Raw genomic sequence first — 13,252 nt, forward strand, 5'->3', positions numbered from 1 at the left:
TGGTAGTCTTCCCCCCCCCCCTTGAGACTGGGACAACTTTAGGGATCTAGAATAAGGGTCCTTGGTTGCAAGACCCATCCATGCACCCTACACCAACATATCACACCCATTCAGAGTTCCTCCTGCAGTTTCCTAACAACTGAAGTCTCCTTCCTTAGGCTAGTAAAATGGTGATGAGACTGGGGATGAATGGCTGACTAATCATTTTACCAGACTCCTAGGAAGAGTCTGATTGGACAGCGTTCTTTGGTTGTGAGTCTACATGATGCGTCAGAAGTTAGTTGCCCAAATACTCAGAGTTCTTTTTTGCAGGCCCCAGAATTCTCAACCTCTTTTTGCCTTTTGGCCAACCTAGTTCACAAATGTTAACAGCCCCCTTGAAAAGCATCTTTCGCAGGCCTCAGCCTTTGTGTTTGTTACCCTGACTTCCTAAATCCATGAGTTTAAAAGGGAGGAGATGCATTTTAAAAGATGCATTTAAAAAGATTCACAAACACAGATAATTCACAATCCCATTTCAGGCCCACCACCAGCTTGGCCCAATATGTGTATTTGTAGAACAGTTCAACAGCATGTATTCAGTGCTGATTTTTTAAAACATATTATTTGGGGGGGTGGGGAGAATTAAGTTTGCAGTCCTCAGAGGAACAAGTATTATGTGGGCTGGTAATGTGCAAAGATTCGCTTCTAGATGCAGAAGGCCAAACTGAAATGAATTGATGTGAAAGTGCGAGACACACTTGAGTGTCTGTAATGCTCCAGGTCACAGCAATTTCTGGGCTTCATCAGATGTTTGCTAGATGCTGCCTGTGGCAGATGATTGCATGAAGGACACAACCTGTCAAGGGTTTTCATTCTGTAGCAATTCCACTCCCCCTCTCCCAGCTTGAGGAAGATAAGATATGGCAAGGCCTAGTTAATGGCTAACCTGGCTGGAATTTCCCTAGAGATAAAAGAGAAGCAGAGATAATATAAAAGGAGGACTCTCTCCCTTGATTTGCTTCAAAGCACAACACCTGGGTGCTTCTTTCCCCAAACTGAAGGTGTCTGGTACCAAGATGAAGCTGCTTCTGCATCAAACCACTAAGTTTAGGCCATGGTAGGTGAACTAAGGCCCGGGGGACAGATCCGGCCCATCACCTTCTAAATCCAGCCCACGAATGGTCCAGAAATCAGTGTGTTTTTACGTGAGTAGAATGTGTCCTTTTATTTGAAATGCATCTCTGGGTTATTTGTGGGGCATAGGAATTCATTCTTTTTTTAAAAAAAATTCAAAATATAGTCTGGCACCCCACAAGGTCTGAGGGACAGTGGACTGGCCCGCTGCTGAAAAACTTTGCTGACCCCTGGTTTTGGCTGACTGGCAGAGAAAGGCCATAGTGCTCGAGCTTGCAGGACAAGCTACACTTCTTGAAATTCCCTCTTCTACACAGCTATTAAAACCTGTCCTGTTTTTCACCTGACCATACTAGTCTGAAATGGTACTGTCCGTTCTTACCACTTCATCCTGACTGATGCAGATGTTAGACCTGCACACAGTTATTTCTGTTCTAGGTTTTAAACAGAAGAGCTAAGGCAGCGGGAACCATGGAATGGTTGAACTTGCTGCTTGGCACCAGTTGAAGGGTTACCAGTGCCATGCTGTCCTGTGCCGTAGGCAAGGCTAACTACTTGCATCAGCCCCCAACCCATCAAAACTGCCACATTTATTTTAAATTTCAAGAATAAGAAATACAGCAGTCTTTGATTATCTTTCTCAAATGCAAAAGAAAATGTTTTAGCACGCAAATCATTTTGAATGATTTTGTGACCTGTGAGTTCACAACATTTAAGTCTCTTAAAAGTTTCATTTTCAGGCACATCAAAACCTCCCTTTGTGTGCCTTCTCCTTTGCAGATTTTGTCACCAAAGCCTTCAGGTCAAGTGCTATTGCTTGGGCATATTCAGTTAATATAGTTGCTAATCCAAGTTGCCTCTTTTGCAACATTGTTGAGTTATGTAACTTTTTAATAAGTTTGAGCTTTAAGAAACTGTTCACTAGTTGCCACTGCAACTGGAAGTATAAGGAGGATTCTTAGAGCAACAGAAACATTAGGCACATTATACAGGTGTTTTTGTTGTAGTATGAAGAGAAGTACTCATTGTGGCCACATGGACTGTGAAAATCTTCGAGTTGTAGCTAGAAGTTCACAGCACAGATCTTCCGCATCAATATCATTGTTTCCATTGTGCATCAGTGACTTTTCCAAATTCTTGCAGACCTTAAGTACATTTTCAATAGATTTTTTTGTTGATACTTTATATAACATACACGAAACCAAATAGGGAATAACATTGGACTCTCTGCAACAGATTGTTATGGCCATGTCTAAGACAGTATAGCAGAAACCTACTTTGAATTTCTGTTTTGGATCTTGTGGTGCATCTTCTTAGGCCTCACCCTCAAACTTCCATTTCTTTCTCCTTTTTCTAACTTGTTCTGTCTCAAAGTTTGGCAGTATTTTTAGCTCCTTTGCAATCTCAGTAGCATCTCTCTAAACTTAGCAGGTTCACTATAATTCAAGTCAGGCACAATACCATCTTCTTATGCAGACTTTGCAGCACTCTCGCTTTTCTTGACATCCTCTTTTCCCTCTGAGTGTTTTCTATAAATATCTCCCATTTGTGAAACTTCTGCCTTAGAGTTTAGATCACTTGCAACAGGAGCACCACATCCAGCTCCCTCAGTGCTTGTTTCAACAAGGGTATCATCATACTCTTGTTCTTCAATTGCTTTCCGTGCACAAAGGTATTTCAGGAAGAACCCTCTTGCTTAGATTCCTCCTTAGCTTTTTCTCGCTCTTGTTTGCAGTACTGAGCTCCAGATGGTGGGTTGTTTTCCCCCAGCCATAGCTCACGAGAAAAAAGGAATACATTTTCTTTCCTTTCCTTTCCTTTGTACACATCTTTTTTATTAAATCTTTCTAACGTTTTCACAATAACCTTCAAACCAACTACATTGTTTCGTAAGTTGTCTTCCCACCTTCACCCCTGCAGTGTTTTTACTGAAACCTCCACGGTGCTTTTGCTCAAAGCTGCAAAAGAAAGGGAAAGTGGTTAGTAGTTATTTTATCTTTTTAACTTCTCTCTTATCACCTAAGCACAATGTTTGATAAAAGAGAGCAGCAAGCCAGATTATGACTGCAATAATAATAATAATAATAATAATAATAATAATAATAATTTATTATTTATACCCTCCCCGCCCACAGTGTGATAGATATATCCATTTGCCTCCTGTTTTAGGCTTCCCTTGTCCCAGTGGGTCTCCCGTGTTAAACAAACACACAGGCAAGTAGATATGAGAAAGCATAAAATAAGACAAACTGAAGAGAACATTCCCAGGGCAACTTACTTTGTTTATTGATTTATTATTACATTTATACCCCACGTTTCCTTCAAGGAGTTCATGGTGTATGCAGTTCTACCCTTCCCCTGTTTTATCCTCACAACCACCCTGTGAGGTAGGTCATCTGAGAGAGCGTGGCTGACCCAAGGTCACCCACTGAGCTTCAGGACTGAGCAGGGTTTTGAACTTTGCTTTGTTCCAATCGATGCACCAGAAAGATCAGTGACAAAAGAGGAGGCGATACATTAGCCAATAACTTCAGCTGAGTGTAGCTTGTGTCACAAAAAGAAATCATATTTCTGCATCAAGGCAATCCTAATTCTGTGCCATGAAAACCTGCTCGCTGCATCAGTCCCATCCTGACCTCTTGAGATGTCATCCTATATTTTTCACTCATTCCAATATTTCTTTATGGCCTTAAGGAATTTTTAAAATTTGCTTGTTAAACTGTGCTTGGTACCATATCCCACCCTTGTGATCAGCTTCCACAGAATACACGACGTCTGAAAGAAATCCTATTCAAAACTTTTGCAAAAAAGAAAAGGTCATGAATTCTTACACTGATCCCCAGGCCAAAGCAAGGAGGCACTTTGGATTGGGCTCAATTTATGCCTTCTCGACATTCAATATATATACCAGATCTGGATTTATATCACAGGGAGTTAGAAAGAAGCTTGGACCCTGACTACAAATTGTAATAATATAACATTAATAAAATTGTTTCTATTTTATTTTACTTTAATGAGCTTGGGCATGTTCGTTTATCTTTAAGTAGCTCATCTCATACTTTGGCTACCCAAGTGTGAAGTCATACGACTGACTGAATCAGAATTCGGGAACTGGTGCAATTTTTCTTATTTATTTTTGTAACAGACAGAGGAAGGAGGTTTGGAACAATTAACTTTGCAGAGGAAGATAGGTTGTTGTGATGAATGACAGAGGAACAGGAAAGGAACGAGACCAGCGATGAGTAAAGTGCCAGCACTCTTTGCCTGCTGGAATCCTTCTCATTTCTAATCATTTCCCCTCCAGAAACACATACTCAGCTTCTTTACTGTAAGAGAATTAGAAACCTGATTTAAAATAATAAAATAATAATAATAAATAAACCTCATTCATGAGCTACATTTAATGCTTCATGTTTCCATACAGCCATACATGAGCATAGCCAGGGAGGGGCAGCTGCACCCCACCTAAATCAATAAAAATACATAGCAAACTGAGCTTCTGCCCCCCCCCCCAACAAAAATCCTGGCTACGCCCATGCAGCCATGTATTCTTTCGACAATAATTCATTTTGGTACAGTTGCTTTTTCTGTGGATCTTCTCAGTAGGTGCCCACATAAATATATGGTAGGTTTGATGATGATGATGATGATGATGATGATGATGATGATGATGATGAAGCACCCCCTCAGCTCAGTGTCCTATGCTGGAAAACCACCCACCCCACCCTAAATCTGGTGCTACCTTAATCCTATGCAGCAGAGTTGCAGAAGTTGTCTGTAACCAGATTCCACTGAAAGCAGTAGACATTGCAACCATTTATTTATTGCATTTTTAGCCCACCTTCCACCCCAAGCAGCTCAGGTGAACATACTCCTCCCCACCCCTGTTTTATTGCCGCAGCAGCATCACTGCGAGGCAGATTAAGCTGTGTGATCGTGACTGACCCAAGGTCATGCTGTTAGGCAGAGGAACAAGTTGTATGATTCAGGTACACTCTTTTTGCATAACAAGTAAAGAGAAGACGAGATGCTGCTCTCCCCCCCCCCCCTTTATTAAAGATGCTAGTCTGGAATTAGATTAGACTGGGAGGAAAACTAATGGGAGCAAGAGAAGAGAGAGTTTCATGGTTAAAAAAAGATGCAGAGGAAAGAGGGTGCATGTGCTAAGTAAAAGAAATGTGGGTTTGACGAGGAGAGGAAAAAATTGATAAAAGGTTGGGGGTTAGTGAAGAGAGCAGAGAGGCGTCTCAGCAGGTTGGGGAAAATCAGATATGCAGCAGCAGCAGCATTCTGAACAGAAATCAAGAGGCGAGTGAAAGAGCAGTTTTTAGTCAGAGAAAGACAAAATTCAGGCTGAAATGGTTGGCCTGCTTTTGCTTTCAGCAGATTAGAAGAAACCAGAAGAAGCAGAAAGCTATTCAGAGGCAACCTTGCCGACAGTGAAATTAAATTGAAACACTTGGATTTAAGCCTTAAAATTAAATGCTACAGCAATGAGGCCAAATCTGCTGTAAAAGTGCAGATCCTTTGGTTTTACTGGGTTGCATTTCAGACTGGGCTGCCTTGAAAGAAGGACTATAAGCAGAAAGAAGAAGACAGGAAAGGAATGGGATTGTAAAGATCCCATTTGCTAGATAAGGAGAAAGCAATTATTAAAGACGCCTTCAACCATCCTGAAACAAACCCTGGCTAAGGAGTGCTTGCTTACCTGTATTTTAATTACCTGCTTCTCACACAAAAAACCCCAACCCAATAATTTTATTGGTTTATTTATTTGGCTCTTACATATTAGCAGTTTTTCCACCAACAGAAATCACTGCTGGAAAAAAATAAACTTTGATTTTGTTTTTGTTTTTTAATAATATTTATTAACATTTTAAAGACTACAAAAGAAAGAAAAAGAGTTAAACAAAACAATACAATACAAAAACAAAAACACCACACAACACCAACACCATAATATTAAATTAACAAAACAAAATAAACACAATTTAAAACACATCCAATAATTTCATTATCTTGTCTTTCATTCCCTTGTTTCAATGACCTCCTCACACCTCCCTTTTTGTATTCCACTTTAATTGACTGTTTCAGCAATTCCTTTCCATCTTCCTCTGTTTTCTGTCCTACAATTTATCTTAACATATTCTAACCTTATTTTTTTTCCTTTAATATATAATTGTCTTAACATATTTTAACCTTATTTTCCCTTTAATACTCTAATAATCTATTTGTACTTAATTCCTTATAACATTTCTACTAAAGCCATATAACTCCTTTCCAACATTTTTCTAACACTCATTAATTTTACAATATTTTTATAAATAGTCTTTAAACTTTTTCCAATCTTCTTCCACCAACTCTTCTCTCTGGTCTCGGATTCTGCCAGTCATATCCGCCAATTCCATGTAGTCCATCAACCTGGTGATCTTCTGTCCGATGCTTTTAACTCTTTTCCAAGTCCCTTCTGCGAGTCTTCTTCATATTTATACTTGAACTTTACTTTGTCTTCCACTGATCTTATTTTTATTTTCCTTCCTTTGAAGCTAAAGAGTAGATCTCGGGGAAACTCCCACCTAAAGATGATTTTATTCCTTCTTGACCGGGCAACCAAATCTCCGTAGTTAAATCTAAAATCCAAAAGGTATTTCAGAACGTCTTTTAAAATTTCCACTCTTAACTGTTGTTCTTAGTTCTTCTGGTAGTTCCAACAGTCTCTTATTTTGTTCTTCTCTTTTTTCCCTCCTCTTCCAAGTCCAAAGGCCCTCACAGTTTTAATCTCTTCTTGACCCAAGTCCCGGTCCCAAAAATCATCAAATTCCTGTGTGGGAAAATCTGTCAAACTTTCCTTCTCGAGTTCAGGTAGGGCTCTGATCCTCAAAATCTGATTTTCTTTAGATTCAATCATAGCAGGCATCAACTTATGGTCATCAAATTGCATCTGTAAGGCTGGGACTCTCTCTCCAATTGTGTTACTTTAGGTTCAACGGCAGTAACTTTCTCCCTAGCCTTCTCTGCAGTTTGCCATGTCAAAGTAGATCCCTGTATCAATTTCTGAATAGTTTATGTATTGGTGTTCACTTTTTGTCCCAAATTATCGATTTTGGTAGTTACCACATCCACCTTTTTGTGAAGCTGTTCCAGTGAGTCACTTATCTTACATAATAAAACCACTAAGGCCTCTTCTGTCGACATTCTCAACCGATTCAAGGTCCCCAGAATCTCACAGCTTTTTATCTTACAGCTGGAAATCCCCCCAGCTCAACTCTTGTAACAGTTTCCAAGGCTTCCTCTAGAGGGAAACAGTTCCTCTAGAGGGAAACACTTTCTATTTGTATTAGTCCTTTTGAACTCAATTCAAACAATAAAGTTAGTTTCAATTTTCTGTTACTTTTACTCCTTTTTAAACGCAGACGGAGACAGTGGAAACAATGTATTCCTTATTTAACTAACTGTCAGTGAACGTTCTAATTATGATCAATAAGCATTCCAGAACACGTCAGTCCTGTTGGCAGCCTGTTTCCAGGATCGGAGCGGTGGTATTTTAACTCTTTTCACTCTCTTCTGCAGGTATACTCAGTCCAAAACTTTCCCCCCTGTTCTCCTGCCACCAAGGGGGGTTTAGTATTTTTTACCGATGGAAATTTAGTCCTTTACAATAGGCTTTCCGAGGCTTCAGTTTGCATCCTCATTGCTTCAATCTATTTACAAAAGGGGAAGGTGGACTTCCTGTTTTAGACCTCCCCATTTCAACACCAAATTAAAACGTTTAAAAATCCAATTCTCCGCTCTACTCACAGGTAGTTGCTTTAAGATCAAATTGTCCACAGGAAAAAGTCAGTGCTCTCCGGAAACAGCTATGCAGCTTTGCTCCGTGGAAGAAGCAGTCAATTCAAAGCACCGCGCCACTCACCCCACGTCGCTCCGGATCCCCGAAACCGGGTTTCCCCATGAGTAGGGGAGGCGCAAAAGGTGCCAGCCGAATCCCACGTTCACAGGCTTCACCCGCCTGTGATTTTTAGTGGGTCTCCGCCTTCTCTGTGGCGACCAGACCCAGATTTCCACGAGGCAAATTCCTCCCGATCAGAGGAATTCAGCCATTGCCGGAGGCACCAACCCGGAAGTCAAAAAATAAACTTTGATTTTGAGAATGACTTAAAGCTCACCCAAAGCACATTTCCCCACTCAAAGAATTTTGGGCACCATAGTTTACTCCTCACAATTCCTGGCAACCTTTAAACTACATTGCCCAGAATTCTTTGAGGGAGGGCAATGTGCTCTGAATGTGCTTTAAAAGCATAAGTGTATGCAACTTACTCTGCACATAACAAAGCCTCCACTGAATGTTTGCTTCCTCCTCCCATGTTCCATCTTGAGATACACACAGAATGGCATCACCACTGGCCAAGCTATCTTATCCCCAAGGGTCTAGCACTGTCAAAAATTCAGTCAATTAAACTGCATATGTAAACCCTCTAGAAAGCAAAATCAGATTATTATTTTTAACCAAAAAAAAGTTAAACATTAGCTATTTGTTGAGCATTTATTCCCATTTGTTTGCAGTGAAGTGGCATCAAGCGTTACTGCGCACTTTCCTGTGCATTTCCTATCGGTTTCCTTAATGAAAAAAAGTCCATTGGGGGAGGAAGGGACTTTGTTGCACAAGAATTCCAAATCATCTTCAATTGCGCCATCTAAATTTGCTGGTACAGTCAAACCTCGGCTTCCAAAATGTTCGACGACCGAGGCGCGGCTTCCGATTGGTTGCAAGAGCTTCCTGCACTCAAGTGGAAGCTATGGTGGATGCTCGGCTTCCGAAAAACATTTAAAAAACTGGAGCATTTACTTCTGGGTTTTCGGCGTTCAGGAGCCGAATTGTTTGAAAATGGAGCCGTTTGGGAGCCAAGGTTTGACTGTATGTCGTTGAATCCCACCAGCAAAACTGTGACAGTCTGGAAGTGCCCTTAATGTATGAGGCACAAGACAGCCTTAAAAGGGTATTGAAAGATTGTGGGACAGTGACATATATATGGATTGCTGTCCTCTGTGGGCGTTCACTTCACTACCTAAATACTATGTACATCAGCCCCAAGTGAAAAGGCTAAATATGAATACAATTATAGAGCAGCACATGGGACAACACTGGGTACAAACTTTCCTCATTATATAGGCCAGGTCTCCCAAGTTCCTTAATGCTCTTGTTTAAAGGATTAGTTTAGATGTGCAAGACGCAGGAAAGTTTTTGCTTATGGTGTGCTACACAGAGGGAAAGTAATGTTTAAATGTGTGTGCCAAGCCACAAACTCCTAGAAATAAATGAATGGTAATCATAGGATATTTTGCAAAGAATATCCATATATAGAACAGTATTTCTAGCTCCCGTAGGGCAATTACTGGCACGCAGAGCATCCTGGAAAGAAATAATAGGAAGGGACCGTACGAAGGGTGAAAACAAATGTAATATTTTAAGTGTGCCAAAGCTGAGTTGAAACTGCTGGAATTGCTCTGAGAATGCACAGAACCAGCCACCCTAAAAAAAGGTCAACAACTTTGGGGTTTTCCCCCCAAAATAGGGTTGACAACTATGTGTAACTGGGAGGGACGCCAGGCGGATCTTTGCTTAAGACAGCCCTGTGAGCTGATGTGCCTTTCTGCAAAATCAGATGATTTGATCCCAGCTGTGCAGCCTCTTTCTTGGATAATGTAGGAGGGAACTGTAGTTTGGTTATGCAGATTTCGTCCTTGTTTGGTGAAACGGCAGGCAACTTCAATTCAGGTGAAATAACATGGGGAAAAATTGAAAAGCTGCACCACTAAAGAGATGGCAGATAAATACCCACATCTGATAACTGACTGAGAGAACATCAGGCTAAGCAGAAATTCTGTTATTTTAATCACGTGCCACCAAAACTCCGTGGGTAACTTGTCAAATGAGAGCACAGAAATGTTTCCAGCTAGAAAAGAATACATTTAGAAAAGCTGCAAGAGTTTGCCTGGTGAGAAGTGGCAGGGGTACAGAGGGAGGAGAGAAAGGAAATACGATTGTTTCCTAGTCATCATATCTCCAACTTCAAGGTCCGGCTCTTGTGAGGCTCTGCGTGAGGGTCCCTGGAAAGCACAACTTCAATGGGAGTCTGCAGCACTCAGCACCTCGCGAGATCAGAGGCTTAAAATAATCGCTGCATCTGCAGGATGAAACGTCAAGCTGAAAACCATATGTTGCTATGAAATTAAATGGAACACGTTCTCTTTGATTGTCTTTGAAATTAAATGGCAAGAGTCGGGGTTGGATGGTAAGAGAGTGAAATGAAAAAGCTGCTGAAGGGGGCGGGAGGAAGTAGAGAGCGCCACACAAAAAGGGAAAAATTGACATTCCCAAAGGAATGACTTGCTGCAGGGAAACAGGCTTCTGAAAAAGGGGACTTCATACGGCAGAAGAAGGAGCTAAGAACAGCCTGGGAGAACAGAAGACAATCTGCCCGGGGAGAAACGCTAAAAATAAAACAAACGGATGGACTCTGGCAGCAGCACACAGGGGAGAGAATGGAATCTAGGCTACACAAGGGGTGTGGGAGAGCTAAAAGAAGAAGAGAAGCACACACAGTTTCGGATGGGGCAGCTGCATATTCTGAATCGACAACAAAAAAGGACTCCCATCTGTTTTACTTAAATTCCTCTATCAGAATAAATTACACACATTATGGGTATTATAGGGATTAGTTCTCAGGCAATAAACACTGCTCCAGAAGTGAAACAACTTATTTCCCACCCACCCAAGGCCTTCACAGGTTGAAAGTCCAAATTCTCACTCCTTCCTCCCTTGCTAGAAACAAGCACAGTGTGCAGGATATGAACATATGGAAAAATTATATGCCGCTTGATTGTAAGGAAACTTAGTGCAGTGGAGGAGTTATTTTAAAAATAGATCGAGCCAATGCTGACCTGATTTCTCAATACAGTGGAGCCTTGGGTTACATACACTTCAGGTTACCGACGCTTCAGGTTACAGACTCTGCTAACCCAGAAATAGTACATCGGGTTAAGAACTTTGCTTCAGGATGAGAACAGAAATCGTGCTCCGGCGGTGTGGCGGCAGCAGGAGGCCCCATTTGCTAAAGTGGCGCTTCAGGTTAAGAACAGTTACAGGTTAAGAACGGACCTCCGGAACGAATTAAGTACTTAACCCGAGGTACCACTGTAATCAGTTCTGCATCTGTTAGTTGCTGCCCATCTAGTGATCTCTCAGGGGTTCCTCAGCTGATTCCTGCCACTGTTCCTCTGCATCCATGACAGCTCCATACTATTCATCACCAGAATGTTACAATATGTCCTGTGGACTGGTTCCATGGCAATGGCATGGGTAAAGCCCCGATCCCTCCATGTCAGGATTGTACCCACTATTTATTTATTTTAAAAAAGCAGCTACTTGGGGTCTAAAGATGAGGATAGCATAATATATCATTTGATCTTATGTTCACACCTGAAAAAGAAAATGGGGGGGGGGAATACTGTCATGCAGAGAAAAGCAAGAGCGCATGCAAAACTTTTGCAATTCCAGATGTGGTTATAAATGAATAAATAAATAAGGTGGGACAAAACCAGAGACCACAGCCAGGGATAACCCATTTGCCCCAGAGTCATCCCAAATAGGTGTGGCCAGCAGCAGTGATCTACTCTTCTTAAAACCCCACGTCTTTGAACCAATACCCAAATGGGAGCGAGCTCATCTGCAACCAACTCGGGATGCGAAGGGAACATTTTGCTCAGTGCCAGGGCATTCCCCATGCTGTAAGGCAGCAAAAGTTACTATAAATCAGGCAAGGCATGTTTTTATCATACTCAAAGCAGTGCAAAAATGTGCCATTACATGACAAAGAACATACAATCTCATCCAGCCAGGAGATTTGATAAACGCCACTGGGAAACTAGCAAAAGATAAGTTCTCTCTTTAAAAATATATATAAATATGGCTTTATCTCCTGCACTGCCGACATGAGACATGCACAGGGATTAAAGGCACTACTGTTGGGCAGTCAGTGATGGGTCTTTTTCTGCTCCACTCTGTGCGCACAGACAGCACTTGGTTGTGATGCCAGCCATTATACTGGAGATAGGGGGCAGGGTCCCCTAGCAGGTCTCCAAAAGGCATAGGATTATGGGTGGGATTGCAGCTTGGAGCCAGGGAACTCTTGGGCCCTGCTTGCCTCACCTAGCAGCTGTAGCTTCGGGAAACTTCCCTCCCAGCTTCCTGCGGATTTGCTGCCTGCACCAAGTACTGAAAGAGAGAGACTTAATCACTGTCATTCATGCCTTGGTGGCTTCCAGATTAGACTATTGTAACACGCTCTCCGTGGGGCTGCCTTTAATGACTGTCCAGAAACTTCAGTTAGTACAAAAATGCTGCTGTCTGGCACAAGTCAGTGGGAATATATTACACCACTCTTATGGCAAGTTCATGGGCTGCTAGTAGGTTTCCAGACGCAATTCAAGTCCCTGGGCAGTCTGGGTCTGGAGTTTCTCATGGTGCATTTTCTCCCATATGCCCACCCCAGTCCAATGGTTTGAGATCTGGGACTCTGTACCAGTTTTGGGGGATGCAAGATTAACACCCACTAGGGATCCAATTAAGGGACGCGGGTGGCGCTGTGGGTAAAACCTCAGCACCTAGGACTTGCCAATCGTATGGTCAGTGGTTCAAATCCCCACGGCGGGGTGCGCTCCCATCATTTGATCCCAGCGCCTGCCAACCTAGCAGTTCGAAAGCACCCCCAGGTGCAAGTAGATAAATAGGGACCGCTTACCAGCAGGAAGGTAAACAGTGTTCCGTGTGTTGCGCTAGCTCGCCAGATGCAGCTTGTCATGCTGGCCACGTGACCCGGAAGTGTCTGCGGACAGCGCTGGCTCCCGGCCTATAGAGTGAGATGAGCGCACAACCCTAGAGTCTGGCAAGACTGGCCCATACAGGCAGGGGTACCTTTGCCTTTACCTTTAGGGATCCAATTACCCATTGCCATTGTGTAGGGGTGGAATTGGGAGCAGAAGAGCCAATAGCTATGCTTCTCCAGCAGCATATGGGAGATGTGCATTGGGACTAGGGTAGCAGTTCTCAACCTGTGGGTCCCCAGATGTTGTTGGA

At 42.3% G+C, this 13,252-nt stretch overlaps 2 long non-coding RNA genes across 2 annotated transcripts in view; one reads left to right on the plus strand and one right to left on the minus strand.

Annotated features, from left to right (window-relative positions):
- The window catches only part of LOC307225433, a 180,651-nt gene that overhangs the window by 130,114 nt on the left and 37,285 nt on the right, over positions 1-13,252 (plus strand). The window lies entirely within an intron of this gene.
- On the minus strand, positions 16-10,396 carry LOC307225405. Its single transcript, XR_013842979.1, has 2 exons — positions 8,254-10,396; positions 16-5,950 (listed from the first exon to the last, which is right to left on the minus strand). It is a non-coding gene; the product is annotated as an uncharacterized lncRNA (long non-coding RNA).

The sequence above is a fragment of the Podarcis cretensis genome (genome assembly GCF_951804945.1).
Source record: "Podarcis cretensis genome assembly, chromosome: 10".
NCBI classification, from domain to species: domain Eukaryota; kingdom Metazoa; phylum Chordata; class Lepidosauria; order Squamata; family Lacertidae; genus Podarcis; species Podarcis cretensis.